We start from the raw sequence: 19729 nt of genomic DNA, 5'->3' as shown, positions 1-19729 counted from the left end.
GTGGCTGTGGTGTAGGTTGGCTGATGAAGCTCTGTTTAAACCTCTAGCCCAGGAATCTTGATATGGACCTGAAATTCAAAATGTATTATATATCTATATCTACATCTATATCTATCTATATCTATATCTATCTATCGATCGATCGATAGATAACATATAAAAAACAATTAAAGGATAATACATACAAATGGCCAAGAAACATAAAAGGATGCTCAAACTCAGAGGTGAAAAACAACAACAAAAATAAGACTGGAAGTAACAGCCTGCTGACTAAATAATTAACCTGGGTTCTATTTTTTTTTTTTTTTGTCTTTTGTCTTTCTAGGGCCATATACATGGCATATGGAGGTTCCCAGGCTAGGGGTTGATCGGAACAGTAGTGGCCAGCCAAACCAGACCCACAGCAGCGCAGGATCCAAGCCATGTTTGTGGCCTACACCACAGCTCACAGCAATGCCAGATCCTTAACCCACTGAGTCAGGCCAGGGATTGAACCCACAACCTCATGGTTCCTAGTCGAATTCCTTAACCACTGAGCCATGAAGGGAACTCCAGCTTGGGTCCTTGAAATTCACTCAGTCAAGAGGTACAGATGACACATCACCTTCTAGATTTCATCACATTAGCAATACTTAGAGAGCATATCAACTGAACTTATCATGAGACTTAGAAATATCTGCCTTTTAACATATGCCCAAATGGTTACACCTTGAAATTAGTTCCTAAGTTAGACAAGGTAAATTTATTCTGGATTTTGATTAGAATAATTATTTTTATTTTACCATTATAGATGGTTTACAGTGTTCTATCAATTTTCTACTGTACATCAAGTTGACCCACTAACACACACATGTATACATTCTTTCATATTATCATGTTCCATCATAAGTGCCTAGATAGAGTTCTCAGTGCTGTGCAGCAGGATCTCATTGCTAATCCATTCCAAAGACAATAGTTTGCATCTTTTAACCCTAAATTTCCAGTCCATTCCACTCCCTCCCCTCCCTCTCCCCCTCCCCCTTGCAACCACAAGTCTATTCTCCAAGTCCTTGATTTTATTTTCAGTGAAAAGGTTCATTTATGCCATATATTAGATGCCATCAGTGATATCATATGGTATTTGGTTTTCACTTTCTGACTTACTTCACTCAGTATGAGAGTCCCTAGTTCTAACCATGTTGCTGCAAATGGCATTATTTTGGGGTTTTTTATGGCTGAATAGTATTCCATTGTGTATATATACCACTTATTCTTAATACACTCATCTGTTAATGTACATTTAGGTTGTTTCCTTATCTTGGCTACTGTGACTAGTGCTACAATGAACATGCGAGTTCATGTGTCTTTTCCAAGGTACATTTTGTCCAGATATATGCAGAAGAGTGGGATTGCTGGGTCAAATGGTAGTTCTATGCATAGTTCTCTAAGGTACCTCCATACTGTTCTCCATACTGGTTTTTCTAATTTAGATTTCCACCAACAGTGTAGGAGGGTTCCCTTTTCTCCACACCCTCTCCAGCATTTGTTACTTGTGGACTCATTAATGATGGCCATTCTGATTGGTGTGAGGTGGTATCTCATGGGAGTTTTGATTTACATTTCTCTAATAATCAGGGATGTTGAGCATTTTTTCATGTGCTTATTGGCCATCTGTATATCTTCCTTGTATAAATGTCTATTCGGGTCTTTTATCCATTTTTCAATTGGGTTATTGGGTTTTTTTGCTGTTGAGTTGTATAAGTTGTTTGTATCTTTTAGAGAGTAAGCCTTGTCAGTTGCATCATTCGAAACTATTTTCTCCCATTCTGTGAGTTGTCTTTTTGTTTTCTTTTTCATTTCCTTTGCTGTGCAAATTTTGTCATTTTAATTAGGTCCCATTGGTTTATTTTTGCTTTTACTTCTATTGCTTTGGGAGAGAGACCTAAGAAAACATTGGTAAGGTTGATGTCAGAAAATGTTTTGCCTACATTCTATTCTAGAAGTTTGAAGGTGTCTTGTCTTACATTTAAGTCTTTCAGCCATTTTGACTTTATTTTGGTGCATGGTGTGCGGGTGTGTTCCAGTTTCATTGATTTACCTGTGGCTGTCCAGTTCCCCATCACCACTTGCTGAAAAGACTGTCCTTTTCCCATTTTATATCTTTGCCTCATTTGTTGAAGGTTAATTGACCATAGGTATCTGGGTTTATTTCTGGGTCTCCATTCTGTTCCTTTGGTCTGTCTGTCTGTTTTGGTACCAGTACCACACTGTTTTGATGACTGTGGCTTTGTAATATTACCTGAAGTCTATGAGAGCTATGCCTCCTTCTTGGTTTTTGTTCCTCAGAAGTACTTTGGCAATTCTGGGTCTTTTTGGTTCCATATAAATTTTTGGATTGTTTGTTCTAGTTCTATTAAAAATGTCATGGGTGTTTTGATATGGATTGTATTGAATCTGTAGATCGCTTTGAGTAGTATGGCCATTTTTACAATATTAATTTTTCCGACCCAGGAGCATGGAATATCTTTCTGTTTCTTTGAATCCTATTTAATTTCATTGATTAATTTTTCATAGTTCTCAGCATATAAGTCTTTCATCTCCTTGTGCAGGTTTATTACCAGCTATTTGAATTTTTTGGGTGCAATTTGAAGGTACTGCATTTTTGCATTCCTTTTCTAATATTTCATTGTTGTTATAAAGTAATGTGACTAATTTCTGAATGTGATTCTAATATCCTGCTACCTTGCTGAATTTTTTGATCCGTTTGAGTAATTTTGGGGTTGAGTCCTTAGGGTTTTCTATATATAGTATCATGTCATCTGCATACAGTGACAATTTTACTTCTCTTCCAATTTGGATACATTTTATTTATTTCATTTGATTGCTGTGGCTAGGACTTCCAATACTATGTTGAATAAAATTGGTGAGGGTGGGCATCCTTGTCTTTTCCCATATTCTGGATCTTTAAATATGAAAGTGTTCAAAAAGATTATTACATAATAGATTCAATCTCTACATATCCTATCAATAACAAACTAACTTGGCTGATTATGAGTTAGATAGAGGAACATTTTAAAAAACTAAATTCTCACACTTCAGAATCCTGTGTAAAATGTAGTTCCTAGGTTACCAACATAAGGAGACAGCTATTCAATCCACATTCTGGGTGGTGATGGATTTTCCCTTGTCCTTCATTCAAAGATGCTATATAATAAACACAAAAGGTCCAGGTACATGCACCATCACTAGACCTTGAACTGTTCCTATGCTTTCAGGAAATCTGATTTATGTCACATAATTTATCACAGAGTTTCAAACAGGCAAGTTGATAGAATCTGTGTTTCTTTGAGAGTGGAGATTGAGAAACATTTGTGGGACTATTCTATTTATCTTAAAGTGCTACTCATGGAGGATTCACCCAAAAATAACCAAAAAAAAAAAAAAAAAAAAAAACTAGGTCACAAAAGAAGATAAAATACATTTCAAAGGACTTAAATAATACAGACTATATCTATCTATATAGAGAGATATATAGATGTATAGATATAAATAATATATAAAATGTAATTCCACTAGAAATTGATAACAAAAATATAATATTTTTCAACTATTTGCGTATTAGGCAACACAAATTTAATTTACCCATGAACATTTTGAAAAGTAATTTTTATGAGAAATTTAATGAAATGTGTATATAAAAAGTTTATTAAAGATATCTATGACTTACTCCACTCAGTATGAGAATCCCTAGTTCCATCCATGTTGCTGGAAATGGCATTATTTTGTTCCTTTTTATTGCTGAGTGGTATTCCACTGTGAGCATATACCACATCTTCCTAATCCAATCATCTGTCAATGGATATTTGGGTTGTTTCCATGTCTTGGCTACTGTGAATAATGATGAAATTAACACGTGGGTGCATGTGTCTACCATGCTGTACAATAGAAAATTGCCAAAATATTGTAAAACAGCTATAATTGAAAAAATAGAAATCATTATACAAATTAAAAAAGAAAGATATCTAAGAATTATATATATAAACTACATATAACATGTACTACATATTATACATGTAAATTAACTAGATCCAGCCAAAGGAGTGCTTACAGAGACATTTACATCTTTAAAAGCAAGCATAAGAAAAAAAATATTATAAAAAATGACCTAGTCTTCTATGTCAAAAAGCTGGAAAAGGAAAAGAAAAATAAGGACAGAAAACATTCTAGCATAGAAATAAGATAGAGAAGACAGAAATCATTAAAATAAATATTGATTGAGGAGTTCCTGCTATGGCTCAGCTATAATGAACCCAGCTAGTATCCATGGGGATAGGTGTTCAGTCCCTGGCCTTGCTCAGTTGGTTAAGGATACAGTGTTGCAGTGGGCTGTGGTGTAGGTCACAGAAGTGGCTCAGATCTAGCATTCATGTAGCTGTGGCAGCTACAACTCTGATCCATCCCCTGGCCCAGGAACTTCCACATGCCACAAGTGTGGCCTTAAAAAGACTATATATACACATATTTGTTTTACATTCATATCTAAAACATTTATAAAATATTCATATCTAAAACACATGAATCCAGGAACTGGTTCAATAAAATTGATAAGCTACTAGCCAAATGGATTTAGAAAAATGCAGAAAAAATAAATTATCAGAATCAAGAATCAAGACAATGTCATCACTGCAGATCCTATAGATCTTAAGGAGATAATAAACGATATGATAAATGAATTTATGACAATATACTTGCCAACTAAAGAAAATACTACTGCTATGTAAAACAAAACCTTCTAAATAAACACGCTAATAAAACAATGTAAAACTAGAATAATCTACTACCCAATACAATAAATCATTTGAAATCCTTCCCTTCCCCAAGCAAAATTCTATTCCCATATGGCTTTACTAATGAATTCTATAAAACAATTAAACAAGAAATAGTGCCAATCCTACCTTAATAATTTTATAGATGGGAGGAAAATATTATACTCCCCAACTCATTTTCTGCACCCAGCATAACCCTTATACTAGAATGAAACAAGGGATCAAAAGAAAATAAATCAATATCCCACAACATAAACACAAAATTCTAAACATAATAGTGCTGCATCCAGCACTGCAGGGCAATGGAGATACTCAAGAGGATGGTGCAGCATACAAAACCCACAAGACTCTCTTACATTTTAGAAAGTGGGAGACCAAGAGGCACTCTGTTTATTAGAACAAAGCCCCATAGTCTTTAGCCCACATAGCTTTTATTAGAGAAGATGATGTATATAAGTTAGTGGGCAGAAAGAGGCACTGGCAGTTTCAAGGTTACCTCCTCATGAGATTGCAGAAAGCTACTAGCAACAAAGTCACTGGTGCATTTATCTAGGACACAATATGTCTGCTTGCAGAACAGCAAAGTAATTGTATTAGTCCCTTATTTTATCTTAGCAGGGGACCCTGTACTTTAGAAACTGTGTCACCATGTATGACTATTTGACTTTTGCCCTTATAAGAATTTTTTGGCTTGCTGTGCCTTTGCACATAACAAGACTGCTTTCTGCAGAGCTTAGCAGTTCAGTTGTCTCCAACATAATAGTTTGATTTTTTGGATGTTTTATTTTTGGATTTTTTTTTTCTTGTTATGGTTTATGTTGCAGGTCTGGAGCAGTGCTTGGTCAGGGGCTAATTATGCCCCACAACTGATGCAAAATCTTTCTAGTATTCAGCTCACTTCAGTCACTCTCTGAGCCATGCAGATTTCTAGCAAAATCTTTCTAGTATTCAGCTCACTTCAGTCACCCTCTGAGCCATGCAGCTTTCTATCTGGTGAGAATAGGCACTATTCTTAGTCCGGCATGAGCATCAAAGACCCTTCTCTCTAATCCATCTGGGTAAATCTTTCCCCAGTCTCTGGTAGTTTCATCAGATCTATGAATTGATGGGGATCCTCCCCAGATCTCCAACATACCCTCCCTCAATCTCTCTAAATCTCTCCTTCTGCCCTCCAAGTATAGTTAGTATATGCTATATTCTACCATCAGAATTCTAGCTGCCTTGGTGCATTGGTCTCCTTGGACACTCAACATCATCTCCTCAACTCAGGAAGTCCACCAGGATCTTCTGAAGTATCTCTCTCTGTACCAAAACATAGAAACATTTTGAAGGTAATAAACTGGAAGAATCCTAGAGCCCAACTTGTTTGTTTCCCATCACTCAGTAGTCACTGGAAATTGCTTCTGACATCCAGTGTCTTGAAAATAATCATTTTGTATTATTTGTTGTTTCTTGGTTTTACAAAAACCTATACATAAATATTTATAGCAGTTTTATTCACAGTTTAAAATAGCTAGAAACAATCAAAATATCACTTAATAGAGAAAAAGATGAACAGTGATAAAGGTGATGCAGTTTAAAATACTACTCAGCGATAAAATGAACTACTGATAAATACAATAACATGCATAAATTTCAAATGCATGATACTAGGCACAATAAGCCAGATTTAAAAGACAAAATACTGAAATATCGAGGCCGCAACTGTGAGTAACGGTGGGCAATGTAAAAAATCCGGTGTTAAGTTTTAAAAAAAAACTGTGCTAAGGTGAAGTAAAAAAAATAAATAAATAAAATAAAATAAAATAAAATAAAATAAAATAAAAGACAAAATACTGGGCATGATTTTACATATAGAAAATGCACCAAAAATTGTTAGAACTAATAACCAAATTCAGCAAAACTACAGGATACAAAATCAACAAAAAGTGATTTTAATTTATATACATAAACTATGAATGATTTAAAAAGGAATTTCTTTTAATTTTGTAAATAATCCCACTTGCAATGGAAGTAAAAAAGAATAAAATGCTTAGGTATTCATGTGTGTTGAGGGATGTGTGAGTTAGCTTGATTGTGTTAATTATTTCACAGTATATATGTATGTAAAATCATGACCTCATACACCTTAAATACATAAACTATTTTAGTGGCTACACCCACAGCATATGGAAGTCAGGTACTGAATCCAAGCACTAGCTGAGACCTATGCACAGCTATTGCAAGCCCAGATTCTTTAACTCACTGTGCCAGGCCTGGGATGGAACCTTTGCTTCTACAGCAACTGAAGCCAATGGAGTCAGATTCATAACCCATTATAACGCAGAAGAAACTCAAAATATATACACTTTTCATTTCTTAATTATACTTCAATAAAACTGGAGGACAAAAAGACGAAATTGTCAGAATGGAAATGAGTCAGTGTTTTCCAAGGTATAGACCAGAGGAGATACCAGGGAGTATGGGAAACTACTTTTGGTGATGAAACATTTTACATATTGATTAATATGGTGATTATGCTACTATATGTATTTGTCAATACTTACATAACTTTCACTAAAAATGATGAATAGTATACTGTGAAAATTGTGTCTTATGTAAAACTGGGAAACAAAGAATTCTTGTATTGAAACAACAAACAATTGGAAAATGTAATAGAAGACAAGATCCTATTTAAAATAGTAGCCAACAAATCAAAAAATTAAATTTTCAATGAAATATACCAGGTCTATATGAATGTAAAAGAAGAGATGTCAAGAGGAAATAGCTACCTAGTTTGTGGATGAGAATTCTAAATTCTCTAAATACATAAATTTCTTCTCAATCAAATCTTATCAAAAATACTATGTGTATTTTTCACAAGGCTAGCTTATTGAAAACTGATTATAAAATATAAATATGTAAGAATAAACATAGTTCTGAGTTTTGATAATGTATAGTAACACAGGAGACCAAGACATGAGATATAAATGCATATTTTATTTTATCTTATTTTTTTAGGGCCACACCTGGAACTTCTCAGGCTAGGGGTCAAGTAGTACCTGAAACTGCCAGCCTATGCCACAACTACAGCAACACAGGATCCAAGCCATGCTTGCAACATACACCTCAGCTCATGGGAATGGCAGATCCTTAACCCACTGAGTGAGGTCAGGGATCAAACCTGTGTCCTCATGAATATTAGTCAGGTTCATTACTGCTGAGCCACAATGGGAGTGCCACAATGTGTATTTTAAATCAAAAGCAATCACATCTCATGTTAAGTAGTACAAAACAAACAAACAAACAAACAAAACGTTAGGAGTTAATAGAGGCATGGTTTTTATCCAAATACATACTATATGTTTTTTTTTTGATTTTGATTTTTTCCATTATAGCTGGTTTGCAGTGTTCTGTCAATTTTCTACTGCACAGCATGGTGACCCAGTTACACATACATGTATACATTTAGAATACAATGTTGGGATATCAAGTCATGAGGAAAAATAACTATATGTGTATAAAAATGGTCATCTTCAAAAATGATTAAAATTCAATCCCTACTCAGCCCCTTACCTTAAAGTGTAGATGGTTCAAAAATTTAAGTAAAAACAACAAAAAGACAAAATTTCAGATGTTGAAAAAATGTGGGATAATATTTTGGTAACACTGAAATTGGGAAATTCTGGAAGTTCCTGCTGTGGCAGAAGGGGTTAATGGTTTAGCTTGTCTCTGTTGCCAGTTTGATTCCCAGCATGGCACAGTGTGTTACGGATCTGACATTGCAGCAGCTGTGGCTTAGATTGCAGATGCAGCTCAGATTCAACCCGTGGGCCAGGAAATTACCTATGCCATAAGTGCTACTGAAAAATGAGAAGGGAAAAAGAAATAGGGAAATTCTTTCTAAGCAAGACATAAAAGACATAAAATATTTATAATTTAATTATATATTTATATATGACAAATAATATTTTTCACAGTGCAGAAACAATAAAGTCAAATAATGAGCTATAATAAAACAATAATTCCACAGACATGGTAAATGGAATAATTTACTTAGTATATGATTAAATCATAAAAATCATTATGGAGGAGTTTCCATTGTGGTTCAGTGGTAAGGAAACCAACTGGTATCCCTGACTATGCTGGTTTGATCTTTGACCTGGCTTAGTGGGTTAAGGATCCAGCATTGTCATGAGCTGTGGTGTAGGTCACAGACATAGCTTGGATCCAGCATTGCTACAGACCAGCAGCTTCAGGTCCAATTTGACATCTAGCCTGGGAAGTTCTATATGCTGTGAGTTCAGGTGTAAAATAAATAAATACATAAAAATCATCATGGAAAAATTCAGCAATCAAAGCACAAAATTCATTAATAAGGCAATTCATGAAAAGGAATGCAAATCATTTTCAAAATGTGAATAAATGACAAAAGTCAATTTTATGTATTTATAATTAAAGTATAAAAATGAAGCAAAATTTCTTTAATCAGACTTTCATATGCCAAAAATGTTTATAAAGCACTGGTTGTTGATAATGTGGTCAAAATAAAATATTTTCCAGAATAAGGGTAGTAATGAGTTTGGTTCAAGGGCCTGGAGGGCAATAAATAAGAACATCAACTTTTTATGGCTGTACCTGCAGGGCTAGGGGTTGAATCAGAGCTGCAGCTTCAGGCCCATGCAACAGCATCAACACCACCAGATATGAAGCACAGCTGCAACCTATGCCACAGCTTGCAGCAATGCCAGATCCTTAACCCACAGGTCAAGTCCATGGATGGAGCCTTTATTCTCACAGACATCATGTTGGGTTCTTAACCTGATGAGGCCAATGGAAACTCCATCATTTTAAATACATATACTAATTGACTCAACAATTCCACTTCTAGTACTCATGCTTAGCAAATTTCTTATGGATTTAACTGCAGAATTATTTTTCACAGAAAAAGATATGTAAAAACATGAAAAGATCTGTCTACATCAATTTTAGTCTATCTTCTTAATAATAGTTAAGCAGGATGAGGAAAGATAAAGAGTTAGGACTATATTGACTGACATATAAAGATCTTCAGGAGGCCAAGAAGTAAAATGCAAAATGTACACATAAAGATAATAATTAAAATAAATATTAATATGCAGCTTATTTTTGTAAACATTATTTTGATAAACATTATTACTTGAAAAATCACAGAACCACACCTACTGCATCTGGAACAATGGGACAAGCCAGTTTTGGAGAGAGAATAGGTTTACTTTACATATTCCATTTTGCATGGATTCCATTTTTAATATTTATAGTTATCCGTTTTATTTTCAGTGTCTTATTTTAAAATTAAAACACACTAAAATGTCATATGTTACACAAATAACAAGAGGATAGTCCATATAATATTAAATATTTAAACTAGTGCAATAAAAAATAAAGAGGCAAGGATAACTAAAAATAAAATTAAGAATGAAAATATATAAAAATGCATAAATTACGTAAAAATTAGTTTGTAAAAAGTATTGACAATGGCATTGCATACTATTTATTGTTTCCTGAATGTAAATACGTACAATTTTTCTAGGTACAGTGTTAAACTAGGTATTATATTGTTTATGTAAGTTCTGTCCTTCTATGAGGGAAACCATTAAAATAGCATAAACATATGATTCACACTTTAACTATAATCATCATAAATACTTTAAAGAAAAGGAAGGTTTGCATCATATTTGTGAAGACCTTTAAATTCCAAGAAGATTGGGCAAAATGTAAAATTATTTTTTCATGAAAGATAAAGCAATTATTTGTTGCACTATATATATGACATTTTTTTTCACTCTAGAGCTCTTTCACAGCAGTAGTCAACTCCGAATTTCTTAGAATATAAAGGGTTCAGCATGGGGGTATGACTGTACAAAACACACTCAATGATTTGTCAGTAGAGAATGCCTTAGTAGGTCTTGCAAACATGAAAATACAGGGAATAAAGAAGACAACAACAGTGAGGTGGGAGCCACAGGTCTGGAGGGCTTTCCTCTTTTCCTTCCTGACTCAGGTTCTTTAGAAAGTACAAGATGACTCCAAAGTAGATGAATAAGAGAAGAAATGAAATAGAACAGATAAGCACTCCATTGACCACCATTAAGATGCCAGTGACATAGGTGTCAGTGCAGATGAGTTTCAGTAAGGGGAACATGTCACACATAAAGTGATCAATGACATCGGTACCACAGAAGAGAAGCCAATAAATAGTGCTCAGTTGAATTACTGAGTGCAGAAAACCTACAACTCAGGACACCATCTGTAGCACAAAACAGAACCTTTGCTTCATGATAACTAAATAATGCAAGGGCATACAGATAGTCACATAGCAGTCATAGGCTATCACCAGCAGAAGGATCATCTCAGACCCACCAGAAACATACTCAGTAAAGAGCCGTGTCATTCAGGATTGAAACTATATGGTATTTTCCACAAAGAACAAGATTGAAATCAATCTAGGGGTAATAGAAGAAGAATATGCTACATCCATAAATGATAAACTAGCAAGAAAAAATTACCTCAATGAATTTAGTGTCTTACTGATGGCTACAGTCACAACTATGAGCAGGTTGCCCACAATGGTTGGAGTGTAGAAGAGCAATAAATATAGCAAAAAGGGCTTTCTGTCCTTTGAATTCTGTATGAGGTCCAGGAGAACAAAGCTCTTGGGTTCCATCTAGTCTGCACAGGAACTGACTTCATATATTAGAAGTAGTTTACCTTTGAAACAGTGGGGAGAATTTTTAATGTGGTATAAGTTTCATCTATTACTTATGCATTCAATTATAAGAATGCGTATGAGTATATGTGTCCAAAATATCAAAGACATTGTGATTAATACGTTGAATAAGGAATAGTTCCCTGTCCTCAATGAGATAATACATGACAAGAGATCAGAAAAATACAGACTGGTATAGTAAGTGTGGCTAAAAGGATATTTGTAAACAGCTAAGGTCACAGTTCAGGACTATATCTATCAAACTGGAAGCTGAGAAGCCTTCCCAGAGGAAGGCATGATTGTTTTAAAGGAAAAGTGAACAAGCAAAGATGAGAAGGTAATTCTATGAAAAATCCTCACCATTTATAAAATCAAAAACATGTGCTATTTCTCTTTCTCTTTTTGACTTACTTCACTCAGTATGAGTCTCTAGTTCCATCCATGCTCCTGCAAAAGGCATTATTTTGTTCTTTTCAATGGCTGAGTTGGATTCCATTTTGTATATATACTACATCTTCCTAATGCAATCACCTGTCAATGAACATTTGGGAAAATATCATATGATATCACTTATATCTGAAATCTAATATATGGCACAAATGTAACTTTCCACAGAAAAGAAAATCATGGACTTGGAGAATAGACTTGTGGTTGCCAAGGGGGAGGGAGAGGGAGTGGGGTGGATTGGGATTTTGGGGTTAACAGATGAAAACTATGGCCTTTGGAATGGAGTAGCACTGAGATCCTGCTGTGTAGCACGGGGAACTATGTCTAGCCACTTATAATGGACCATGATGGCGTATGGGAAAGGAGTGTATACATGTATGTGTAGCTGGGTCACCATGCTGTACAGTGGAAAAAAGAGATTGTATTGGGAAAATAACAATTTAAAAAATAAATTAAAAAAAAACCATGTGTTACTGAAGACCCATATAAGTTAATTTGCATATCTTCTCCTATGTGAGTAGATCAAACTATGAATAGAACAGTATGTCCTGAATTGTCTGAAACCACACAAACTTTTTCCCTAGTGTCTTGTGTTGTATATTCCTCCCTTTCCTAACCAATACATCCTGAAGCCCTTTCACTTTTTGCCACATACCCTGTCTTTCCACTTATTTTCAACCTTGCATAGGCAACAACCCCAACTCAAACATCTATAATAGGATATCAATTTATTGTATATAAAAATAAATTTAAAATTTTCCAAAATAAAAATAGAGTTCCCCATTTAAGTAAATGGTACCACTTTCCATATATTTGCTCAGGAAAAAAAAAAAAAAAAAAAAAAAACTTAACCATGTTTTTCACCCCACATTTTTCTCTTAATAGTTAATGATATATCTATCACATCCCCTTGTCTTCACTTTCAAAACACCTTACAAATTTTATCATCCTGATAGTCTTGCATTTTCCTCCTGGTATAGGGCAATAGCTTCCTGCCATGTCTCTTCACTTCTATCCTGGTCTCCAACATTGTGTTCTCCTTTAAATCATGTTTTTGGTTTAACACTACATTTCTTAAATTTCCTACAGTGGATTCCAACCACACACTCAAAATTTAATACATCACTTTTAATTTACAATAACAAGAACTCTAGGAGTTCCCCTCGTGGCGCAGTGGTTAACGAATCCGACTAGGAACCATGAGGTTGCGGGTTCGGTCCCTGCCCTTGCTCAGTGGGTTAACGATCCGGCATTGCCATGAGCTGTGGTGTAGGTTGCAGACGCGGCTCGGATCCCGCGTTGCTGTGGTTCTGGCGTAGGCCGGTGGCTACAGCTCCGATTCAACCCCTAGCCTGGGAACCTCCATATGCCGCGGGAGCGGCCCAAGAAATAGCAACAATAACAACAACAACAAAAAAGACAAAAAATAAATAAATAAATAAAATAAAGAACTCTAATCCCTATTTCATACTTAAAGAAACTTACTGCACAGGACATCTCATTAATTTTCCCAAGGTCATACGTTTTTAAGTGGTAAAACCAAAATTGAATCTAAATTTGATTTATTTTAAAGTAATTTACTTTCTTACCACACATCTGAAGCATGATTTCCACGATTTATTCTTAGTCTTAGCTGTGGAGGTGTGTTCACAATCTGAAGAATGAGTTTTTAACTCACTCATATGGATATGGAATTATTTTATCCAGTTTGACAACAGAGGGCAAAAGACTGCTTTATGACCTGAGGAAATAGTTTAATTCATTTGTATGTCTGCTCATTTTCTCCATGGATTTTCTGATTACTCAGAAGATTGTTTTTACTGTCACTATATCTTATTTAAAAGAAATGTCATGGTGCACACACAAAAAGACAGAAAAAATTACCATTTTAAAGGATTATTTATCAAAAAGACCAGTAAATCATGATTACATAGGAAGACAGTGAGACAGAGTATTAACTCAGGTAGTTAGTGTAGGAGCATGGGCTCCTATAAATCCTTTTTTTTTTTTTTTTTTTTTGTCTTTTGTCGTTTGTTGTTGTTGTTGTTGCTATTTCTTGGGCCGCTCCTGCGGCATATGGAGGTTCCCAGGCCAAGGGTTGAATCGGAGCTGTAGCACCGGCCTACGCCAGAGCCACAGCAACGCGGGATCCGAGCCGCGTCTGCAACCTACACCACAGCTCACGGGGCAACGCCGGATCGTTAACCCACTGAGCAAGGGCAGGGACCGAACCCGCAACCTCATGATTCCTAGTCGGATTCGTTAACCACTGCGCCACGACGGGAACTCTGCTCCTATAAATTCTTTTGATATGGATATTGATTAGCCTTTGTGGCTTAAGGGCTCCAGGGAGTAACACCTCCAGAGGCCTTGTTTTATTTTAGGAAATGAGAATTCCCCATAGTCTTTGTTTAATATAGGAAATGCATAATTCTAGCCCACTCCTCAACTGATAAAAAGTGAATGAGAGGAAAGGTGACTTAATCTAAGGAAAGAAAAGGACAAAGAAACCATAAAACTTTGGGGACATTTCCAACCCTAACAGCCCTATCAGACAAGGACTAATATAGGTAGTTGAACAAGGCCAATGGAAGAAAACCACATCATTCTTGTACCCCCCTATCTTTAAGCAATAAAAATTCCTAAAGTAAAATAGAGAAAGGGGGCTCTTCTCCGCTCCTCCCAGCTGTCCTAGAGCTATTTTCTTTTCTTTAAAGACTTGCTTTCTGCCTGTGTGTTCACAGAGTTCATTCTTTGACTGCCATGAACAAGAACCTGGATTCTAGTATCATCTTTATGGTATTAATAGCAAACAGCTATTTCCCAAGAAAATGTGTCTCTAGTACCTTACTGTCTTAATAACATCAAAATAGAAAAATACCTTTCAATTGTTTAGTCCTTCTCATTCTATCATGTTGATGGAACCAGCATAGTTGACTAGATATTTTGAGAGAAATTCTTGTGGTTTTCTTTTCTCCATGCTATACTTTAAACCTAACTAAGGACCTCCTGAAGGTTTTATACCAGTTCTTAAAAGAATTTCATTTTTTCCTGATATTGGCAAAGATCACTGGGCTTTTTTTAATCTCTTCTGAGCATATTTATCATTGAGTCTAATATTGGAATGTTTGTAAAACTGAGTCATTCTTAACTAAATTAACTGGGATTTACCAGAAAATGTTAAAAGTATGCATACATGTAATAATATCCCAACTAGGTTAAATCACATAACTAGGGTGGGAAATATGTAATGCAGAGAAAAACATTGTTTTAGAACCATGATGAGACCATTGTCAGTAAAGGATGAAATGTCAGCCCAGTCACTTTGTTCCAGGTAGGTAAATTATTCAGACATTTCCCAACCTGCCACAGCAAGTGTTTCTTTCCTTTTATTTGATACTGTATTTATTCTGCCTTCACATTTGGTTAGATATACAAAATTTTATCAACACTTTAGAAGTAATAACTAATAGTTTAAACTATTAAATTATTATTTTTAAATTTTAAGTACATGTTCAATGGCAGAAACACTGTTATGAGTTAGAACACAGCAATTAATAAATGGGAGGATGGGTGGGGGAAGGGAAGGGGAGCATATAAAAGTTCCATTCTGTGTGAATCTCATATTCTTATAGTAAAACAGTAAAGGAAAAATTTTAATTTGGTATGTATAGATTATTCACTCTTTATAAGATAGCAGATTTCTGTTACAGAAATTGGAGGAAGAATCCTACTCTGAATAATGTAATCAGAGAAGGCCTTTCTTAAAATGTGGTGATTAGGCTGAGATACAAAAGATAGGAAATGACTACTCTTAAAACACTGTTACAGACAGTAAAATGAAGTAAAATTAAATTAATTAAATAAAATTATTTCACTTTAGAGATGATATGATCTATATGAGTAAATTATAATAATTCAAAGGAATTTCTTTTAGTAATGTATTAACAGAAAAAGTTGTAAGAGTGTGCCCTCTTGTCTTGTTCCTGATTTTTAATATGAAAGATTTCAGCATTTCATTATGGAGATAAATGTGAGCTATAGAACCATTACCTATGACCTTTATTATATTCAGGTAATTCCTTCTGTACCCAATTTTTGGAGAGATTTTTATCATTAAAGAATGATGAATCTCTATGCCTCCAATGGACAACACAAAGAGGAAATTAAGAAAAACATTTCCATTTATAACAGCACCAAAAACAATAATTATCATGACATTGTAAATTAACTACAGTAATAAAAAATTTAAAAAAATAAAATAATTAAGAGTAAACTAAAGCAAGAGGCAATAGTCTTCTTCAGGGAAAACTACAACACATTGCTGAAAGACATTACAGAAAAATACCTAAATAAAAAGAACTTCATGTGCTGGAACACATTTTTTAATTTTATTTTTAAATTTTTTTAAATTATTTTTGTAGAGTCATAGCTGCAGTATATGGGAGTCCCCATGTTAGGGGTCAAATTGGAGCTGCAACTGCCATCCTACACCAGAGCCACAGCAGCACAATTCCCAAGCCGTATTTGCTACTTACACCACAACTTATGCCTGATCCTTAAACAACTGAGAGGGGCCAGGGAAACAACTGGCATTCTGATGCAGGTTTATAACAAACTGAGAAAATATGGAAACTACCTTGGATACTTAATATTATTAAGATGCCAACACTAGCTAAAATGATCTACATATTCAATCAAATCCTATCAAAATTCAAAAAAATGTGGGTTTTTTTTGCAGAAATAGAAACATCCATCTTAAAATTCTTATTAAATCTCAAGGGAACTCAAATGCACAAATCAATCTCAAAAAATAACAAATTTGGGGTTTCCAATTCCTGAAACGAAAATATACTATAAAACTGTAGGAAACTCAGCAGTATGGTTTTGGCCTAGAGGCAGACATATAGAAAAGAGTGATCAAGAGTGCAGAGTAGGAGGACCCTGAGCTCACTTCCTCCCATGGGGAAACCAAAATTACAACCACATACATGGCAAATACTGATAATAATGACCAAATATGGGCAAAAAAGTTCAACACAACTTATGACACTACTATTAAAAACTACAACACAAATATAAAGAAGGAACTACAACAAAACAGGGAGCAGCAGACAATAGAGCCAAGACTCATACTCCCAAGTGCTGGACACACAAACAGGAAGGTAATAACAATTACAAGGATTCTCTGCAAAATGGGAATGATCTGAGCCCCACTGGGAGATACCTAGCCAAGGAATCCCTCACCAGGAAGATGAGGATCCAGAATAATTTGCCTTTGAAGGAGACAGAAGATGGCTATGGGAAGTGGGCAGAAGCAGTCACTTGAAAAGGGCTTGGGTCAGACTCACATGCTAATATTGCAGAGCCTCCCAGAGAGGCAGAGAGCAATTTAGACTCACTCTGGACTTCTTGATGCAGGTAGCAGCCCTTTGGGGGAGTTATCCTAGGATGACACTGGTGCTGGCAAGCTCCATTTTGGAACACTCCTTCCAGCTTTGTAGTGATAGGACCCAGCCCTACCCACCAGCCTGTGTATACCATCCACAGGAAACCCTAGACAAGGCAGTCATTTGGGCAGGAACACAACCCCACCTAATAGCAGACTGGCTACTGGAGTAAGTACTCAAGCCCGAGCTTCACATGACCATCTATATCCACACTGAGTGGGCACAACATCCAGGATCTTTTGTCCCTTGCCTCACCTATGCACAGGCCACCATTACAGTCTAGGACCTGCTGGCCATGTCATCAGAGACCTACCTAGTGTGTGGATAAGAATGTGCAGTTCTCTAAACATACAAATTCTTTCACAAACAAAGCTTATGCAAAATACCAAATTGATGCAGTTTTTACCATATTAGCCTATTGAAATTTAATTTTGAACCATGAATATGAAAAAAATAGTAATAGATCTCATAATGAATAATAATGGAGTCCTAGGTTTATGAGATCTCAAGGTATATTTTAAATCAAATGTAATTATACCCTTTGTTAAATAGCACATGAATAAAGAGATACATGTAAGGTGACAAAGGCATAAAATGGCTCCAAACATATGCCATATATTAAAACATAAAGTTGGTATAGCAAAGCAATGGGGAAAAATAACCATGCATCTATAAAATATCATTCTAGAAAAATAGTTAACATGTAATCCATTCTTGACTTGATGCCTTGCATCAAAGTGAACTGTAGATGGATGATTTACAGTTTTTAAATATAAAATGTAAAGAAATGAAAAGACATTAAAATTAAATTTTGAGAACGTGGGTAATAATAAATTGATAATGTTGAGACAGGGAAATTCTAAGTGATATGCTAAAGCCATAAAATATTTATCAATTTAATTACATATAGGTAAAAATATTCTTCAGGGCCCAAAAATATTATGCACAGTAAAAAAATAAGAAAAAACAAATCACAAGATAGAAAAATAATTGCATGTATGAGGTAAATTAGATAATTTATTCATGATATAATTAAATAATAAAAATCAGGATGGAAAATTACCAGTGATCAAATATAATACATAAAATCATTAATAGCCAATTCATTAAAAAGGAACACAAATCACTTTAAACAGTTAAATATATGCCAAAATTCAACTGCATTTATTTATTTGTAATTAAAATATACAATTGAAATAATTTCTTTAATCAAAATTTCATATATTATGCAGGTTCATTATGCAGGTTCATTAAGCATGTGTTGTTCAGAATGTGGTCACAAAATTATTTTCTAGCCTGAAGGAAGTAGTCAGTTTGGTCATAGCCATGAATGGTATTTTAGCAATGCTATGAACATGGGCAATGACAATACTTATACCAATTGACTAAACAATTCCACTTCTAGGTACTCAAACTTAGAAAATTTCAAAAAGATTTACTTGCAGAATTTTTTTCTCATAGAAAATGACTGAGGACAACATGAAGATGACTGGATACACCAATTTTAATATGTCTTTGTAGAAGAGCTAAACAGATGATGAAACAGAAAACATTAGATCTATGTAGACCAGCATGTAAAGATTTTCAGGAGGCTGAAGAGTAAAATGCAAAAAATAGACAGGGTCATAAAGGCAAACACATATATGCAAGTGTACTTATTTTTGCAAAAATTATTACTTGAAGAATTTTAGCAACAGACTAGAGTGACTGACTCTGAAATAAGTGGGAGACTCTGGTAGGGGATAGGTAAGAGGTTTATTTTACAATATTGCATTTTGCATAAATTCAATTTTAACTGCCCTATTACCCATTATACTTTCAACACATTATTTAAAAAATTAAATGTAATGGCCACAATATAAAATCTAATGCAAATAGAACTGAACAAAAATTATTACGTGTATAATATTAAATATTTTAAAAATTATGATAGAGTGAAAGAAGCTAAAATAATAGAATATGCCTAAAATAAAACAGAATTAGAAAGTATTAAAAGGAAATAAGTAATTAAGCAAAAATGAGTGTGACTGTACAAAAATTTAATAAATTATATATTATTTATTGACTTCCTGTTTTAAATGAATTTCATTTTTCTAGATGCAGTGATAAACAAAACATTATAAACTTTAAAAATGGAAACCATTAGTAGCATAAACCCATAGCTATTTTTTTAGGTTATAATCATCTCAAATCCTGTAGTGAAAAGAAAAGTTTGCATCAAAGTTGTGAAAATTTTTACATTCTAAGAAGACCGACCCTGTTTCTAAATTATCCTGTTTTTATTTGTATAGTGCACTTAT

General features: G+C 34.6%; 1 pseudogene; it reads right to left on the bottom strand.

The window, feature by feature from the left end:
* Positions 1-10664: 10664 nt before the first annotated feature.
* Positions 10665-11304, bottom strand: LOC110258435 (annotated as a pseudogene).
* Between the last annotated feature and the right edge of the window lie 8425 nt (positions 11305-19729).

Source organism: Sus scrofa, unplaced genomic scaffold, assembly GCF_000003025.6.
Source record: "Sus scrofa isolate TJ Tabasco breed Duroc unplaced genomic scaffold, Sscrofa11.1 Contig2026, whole genome shotgun sequence".
Classification (NCBI taxonomy): domain Eukaryota; kingdom Metazoa; phylum Chordata; class Mammalia; order Artiodactyla; family Suidae; genus Sus; species Sus scrofa.
This window is presented reverse-complemented; position numbering and strand designations above follow the sequence as displayed.